This window comes from Chinchilla lanigera, unplaced genomic scaffold (assembly GCF_000276665.1).
Source record: "Chinchilla lanigera isolate Chin_1 unplaced genomic scaffold, ChiLan1.0 scaffold00139, whole genome shotgun sequence".
NCBI classification, from domain to species: Eukaryota; Metazoa; Chordata; class Mammalia; order Rodentia; family Chinchillidae; genus Chinchilla; species Chinchilla lanigera.
Genome location: NW_004955540.1, coordinates 1,391,951 through 1,397,738, shown reverse-complemented (window position 1 = coordinate 1,397,738; position 5,788 = coordinate 1,391,951).

Sequence of the window (5,788 nt, the reverse complement as noted above, 5' to 3'; positions counted from 1 at the left end):
AGGCTTTTACAGGTAAATGGTCATAACTAGAGACCATACTCATAAGTGAAATAAATCAGACCTGCATGTGCAAGTACTGCATTGTCTCACTAGTGTAAAACCTGAAAGAGTTAATTTAAACTAGGAGGTATGATAGATATTGTGAAATGACAGGAAAACACTCAAGGCTGAAGGGCAACTGGGATGTGGGAAAAGAAAAGGGAAAGAAGGAGAAATTTTGTCTGTATGTATATACAGGATAGTTAACATAGTTGTTGTATTGTCTTCTATTTCTTTGCTGAAAGAAACTGTCAGTGAGTCCTTGATTGATCAATATTGCATGTCTCTCTCTGTTTTCATGAGAATCCACTTTGAAGATACCAATATGTAATACAACAAGCATTGTTAATTTCCTACCACTTTGTAACTCCGTATTGTCTGTACTGTTCTTTTGCTATTTTGTAAAAGGCTGTCTGTCTGTTAATGTTTTCCTCCTTTTATTTTTAAAATTAAAAAATAAAAATAAAAAATACATTTATTCCCTAAACAGTGGTAGTTACAGCCCACTAGTGGATAGTGTAGAAATTTGCAAAATAGTAAAATAATAACTAATAATGGAGTATGATGATTGTGGCTTAGAAAATGTTTCAGCTCTACAACAGTTTTCATGGACATATACTTTTAAGGTATTGGGGGTATAGGTCACTGAGGACATGGTCTGGAAGGGTCTATGTCCCTCCTGTTTTCCTTGATCCCTCTTTCTGCTCTCTGCTACCACACCAATTTACTCTTCAGGGAGTAAATTATTGAATCAAAACAACAAAATTAGCTGTGTGTAATGGTGCACGCCCATAATGCTAGCAGTCTGAGAGGCTGAGGCAAGAGTATCACAAGTTTGATTCCAGCCTGGGAAAGTTAGCAATTTAGTGAGAACCTGTCTCAATATCAAAAAAATAAGAAGTGGTCTGATGATGTAGCTCAGTATGAAGGGCCTGTATTCAATCTCCAGTACCAAAAAGAAAAAAAAAGAAAGCGACTGTGATAAAATCAGCATGGTACTGACAAAAACACAGACATGAGGATCAGTGGAACATATTAAAAGATGCAGACACAACTAAAAACACACTCAGCCGTCTTATCTTTAACAAAGGGCCAAACATGTTCACTGGAAGAAAAAATAGTCTCTTTAATAAATGGTGGTGGGAAAACTGGCTTTCTATACACCAAACCCATGTCTGGCACCATACACTAAACTAAAGTCAAAATGGATCAAACATCCAAATATTAAAGCAAACACTAAATCTATTGGAAGGGAAAGTAGGTTGAAATCCTGAAGACATAGGAATTGGCAGAGTTCATGAACAAAAACCAAACTACATGGGAAATACTTCAAAGAATCAGCAACCAGGATCTCATCTTATTAAAAAGCTTTTGCACATCAAAAGAAATCATCAACAGAGTGAAAAGAAAACCCCCAGAATGGGAAAAAAATCTTAGCAGGCTGTCCCTCAGACAAAGGACTTTCCTCTGGAACATTAAAGAATTGAAAAAAGATCAGACCTCCCTAAATTCAAAGACCCAGGCAAAAACGGGCATCTGAGATGAATACACACTTTTTTCAGACAAAGAACTACAAATGGCAAAGATATATGTGAAAATGTTGAACATCATTGGTCATTTGAGAATGCAAATTAAAACAACACTGAGATTCCATCTCACCCCAGAAAGAATGGCTATCACCAAGAAATCAACCCATAACAAATAGTAGAGGGGCTGTGGGGAAAAAGAAACGCTTATTCACTGCTGGTGGGAGGGCAGACTGGTGAAACCACTGTGGAAATCAGTGGATATTTCTCAGTAAACTGAGATTAGAGGTCCCATGCAACCCAGCTATTCCTTTCCTGGGTATTTTTCCAGAAGAACTGAAAACATCATATTACAATTATATGTTCACCCGTGTTTATAGCAGCACAATTTGTAATAGCTAAATCTTGGAAACAAACCAAATGCCCATCAACTGAGGAACGGATAAAAAAGATGTGGTCTTTTTATACAATGGAATACTATTCAGGTATAAAAAGGATAAACTTGAGGCTTTTTTGGGGAAATGGTTGCAATTTGAGACCATATTCATAAGTGAAGTAAATCAGACTAGCGTGTGTAAACATCATACTGTCTCCCTAGTATAAGAAGCTGAAAAAGTACAGAAGATCCAAAATACACAATAGATATTGTGTAAGGGAAAATATCTGCTCAAAGGAAAGAATAACTGGGGTTAAAGAAGAAAATAAATATATATACACGAGATAGCTTAGATAATTTTACTGCTAATTTCTATTAGTTCATTGAAAGGAACTGTTTGTGCTTATATTGTTTGATTAGTATTACATGCCTCTACCTTACAAGCTGAGCAACTACTTTGAAGATAACAATATGCAATATAATAACCTTGTTAATTTCCTACTATCTTGTTTTGAAATTCTGTATCATTGTTTTTACTTTTTTTTTTTGTTGTTGTTGTTCTTTCTCTTTTTAAAAAAAGACTACTGTGTAATCTACCAAATGAAATTGCCAGTTCTGGACAGCTGCCAGTTCTGGAAACTGAGGCCTCTCTTAGTCCTGCTTGCTGGTCTTCACTCCTCCTTAGTTTGCTTTTGGCTTACTAAACATTAGTGGTAGGAGAGATTTTTAATCCCATTCTGGATTTTTTTCTCTAGATTGTCTCTTTAAGGTTATGTATAACCAAAGAAAATCTCTGGTTACCAAACCCATCAGCTGATGGAGCAACAAAACACAAGCCAGAAAGGCACTTAGGATGTGATCCAGACTCACCAAAGTTGGCCAATGGGAATCAGAGGTCTGTAGCAAAGTCTTTCTGGCCATGTTTGACTGAGGTAAGGAGCTGTACCTAGATGAAGAAGAGCTGATTTTTCCAGATAAACATCTTTACAGTTGAGAAAAGTGGTTGAGGGCTTGAACGCATCCATTTGAGTTTGCAAAAGAGCCGTGTGAAGTCTGTTGTCCAGCTACAGGGCAGGGCTGATGGTCCAGTGCCAGTTCTCATCAGTAGCCCCCAGGTGGTGAGTGGTATCAGAGGTAGAGTTCCACAGAGAAGGTAAATTGTCCGTTGTGCCCCAGGGGCACTGGAAAGCCTGGGAACTAAGTGTTCTAGAAAATGAGTGGTATGTTAAAGCCAAAACAAAGGAAGAAAGAAATGAAGAAACCATACCCAAGGAGTTAGTAGCATACCTAGAGAGTATGTTTACCTTTAATTTTTTCCACTTGGTCTCATAAGTCCGAAGCATTCTATCTCACCAAGAGTTACACAGGACCTGGATGAGTGTTCCCCCAGGAACGCTGGTTCCCAACTAGTAGCCTATCCAGTGCCTTCTCCATCTCGTAGTCATCTACCTCCTTTTTTAACCAGTACATATTCTTAAGGTTCTCTTGTAAATTTCTGTTACCTTGTGGTGGCCATTATCCTGTCTTCCAGAAAAGATGACTAATTTCTGCTCTTGAGTCTGAAATACTTCCAAATGGCAATCTCATTTTGCCTGGCATTGTTCTTGTCTATGTCTAAGTAACCTCTGGCTATTGAAGTAGTAAAAAGAGCTTGGCTTGGGCAATGAAGAATGACTTTCTGTGTTCAAAATAAAAATATTATTTGCTGGTAAAAACAAAATTATACTATTTATAATATCTAGTAATTCTCAAGCTCCTGAAGCTAAAATTTCTAACTGATCAAAACATAGTGAATGCTTTAAGCATTTTAAAATAGGAATCTAAAATTCTTTTCCAAGTACATTGTGTATACATTTCAGATTTTGACATTTTTTTCCAAAAGACAACTGCAATTAAATTTAGGAAAGTGTTTGAAATACTTATTGGCAAATAACTGTCTCCAGTTATTTGGTAGCCCCAGTAACTGCATTCTCAAACATAGAGAGCCTGCTCTGGCCTTGTTGTGGTGCAGAAGAGTGCACATTTGTAATCCCAGGGAAAAAGTTATTGGGATTCCAATAAGTAATTCCAATGCACCACTTCCAGTGCAACTCATGGCAAGAATAAAGAGACAAACCCAAATGCATGAACAATCACATATCTGCAGTTGTGGGGAGTTGAAGTGTTTTAAGTCCAGTCACAACAAAGGCTAACTGGAACAAAGGCCACAGCCCAGTCCCAAACCTGGGTTTTATTAATTCATGAAGAGGGGAGTGGCTTGGGTTGAGTGACTGTGAGAATGGTGGGAAGTACATGAATACTGTGAGATGGGCTAAGTAGCAGGCACAATAGCATCTCTGCAATATGCAGAGAGAGGTGTGCAGGAAGAGTATAGATTCCAGTAACAGGTAGCCTTTAAATTTGGAAGAATCTGCATGCCACAGTTTGAGGAAGTATCATGTGATTTGTCAGTGCCTCAGCTTTGATGTCTGGCCCCTCTTCCCTGAGACATCATGGCCTCTTTCTCAAGGCTCAGTCCCAGCCCACAGTGCAGTGCCTCTTGACCAAGCTCCTGCTTAGTGGTAAGCAATAGGCAGAGTATCACTGACCTGTCCCATTGCTTCAAAAGCTACACAATGGTGCCTCAGCTAGACACATTTGCATTGCTTAGGGCCAATTGATGGGGTAAAGTATTATCCTAGGCGGCTCTGTACATGTCAATACACAGAATTAGAGCACGATTTAGCCAACATGGAGACAAATGGTCTTCTTTCAAGGAGAGCCATCCCAGTGGTCCTTCACACTCAAAAGCATATCTTCTACTGGCACATTTTATTCTCTCTGCAAAAGGATTGGTACACGGATCATTTATAATTCCTTTTAAGTCCCAGAATTGAAATCAAATCCAGTCCATGAGATTCTAGATAAATAGTAGATGTGAACATTTAGATACTGTCAGATGGCAGCTGTAGTGAAAAAAGGAGGGATGACATTGCTTCAGAGAGCCTTGAGTTGCAGAGTGCTTTGTGAAAGGCCAATAGAACCCTCAATCCAAGACATTTATCAATTTATAACTTGATAAGTACAATCATTTTCAATTTGTATCTATTTATTATTGGTTTTAACATCTAATCTTCCATTCTTGTTCCTTAATAGAGTCAGAGAGACAGGTAAACTTAACACTCCAAGGTCCCAGAGGCTTATATGGGTGTGTGTGAAGTGGCCTGAGTAAGACAGAACACAGGACTGGGGCTTGGAGATTGAAGTGTTTTTCTCCCTGACAGCAGGTGATCTCTTTCTCAGATAACTGTGCCATGTGGGAATATGTTGGCAGTGCTTCTAGGATGTTTGATTATTCAAAAGAAAACTAAAATATGAATTTTATATGAAATAACAACTTTTTACTTTTCCAAAAATTCTATTTTTACTTGATAAGAAATAATAGTATATGTTTGTGAAGTATAATGTGATATTGTGATATATACATGTATTGTGGAATTCACACATCCATCTAATTAACATATGTACCTCCTCACATACTTATCATTTCTTTTTGGTGAAAACACTTGTAATCTCCTCTTTTAATGTTTTTGAAATGTACAATATATAACTATAGCTACCAGGATGTGAGCAGATGGCTAGAATTTCCATTTCTGTCTATAATTTTCTTTTTGCTCATTTAACTCATCTTTGCATTATATATAGTTTATCTTGCCTCCCAAACAAAAACTCAAAATATACTCTTAACATTCCAGGTTTGGTCTGTTTCATTATCTGGCTTAGAGGAGTGTTGAGGAAATTCAACCCTGGAATTTGTTATCTTTCATGTAAATTTTCTTCCTTTTCTAACATAATGAATACTTACAGC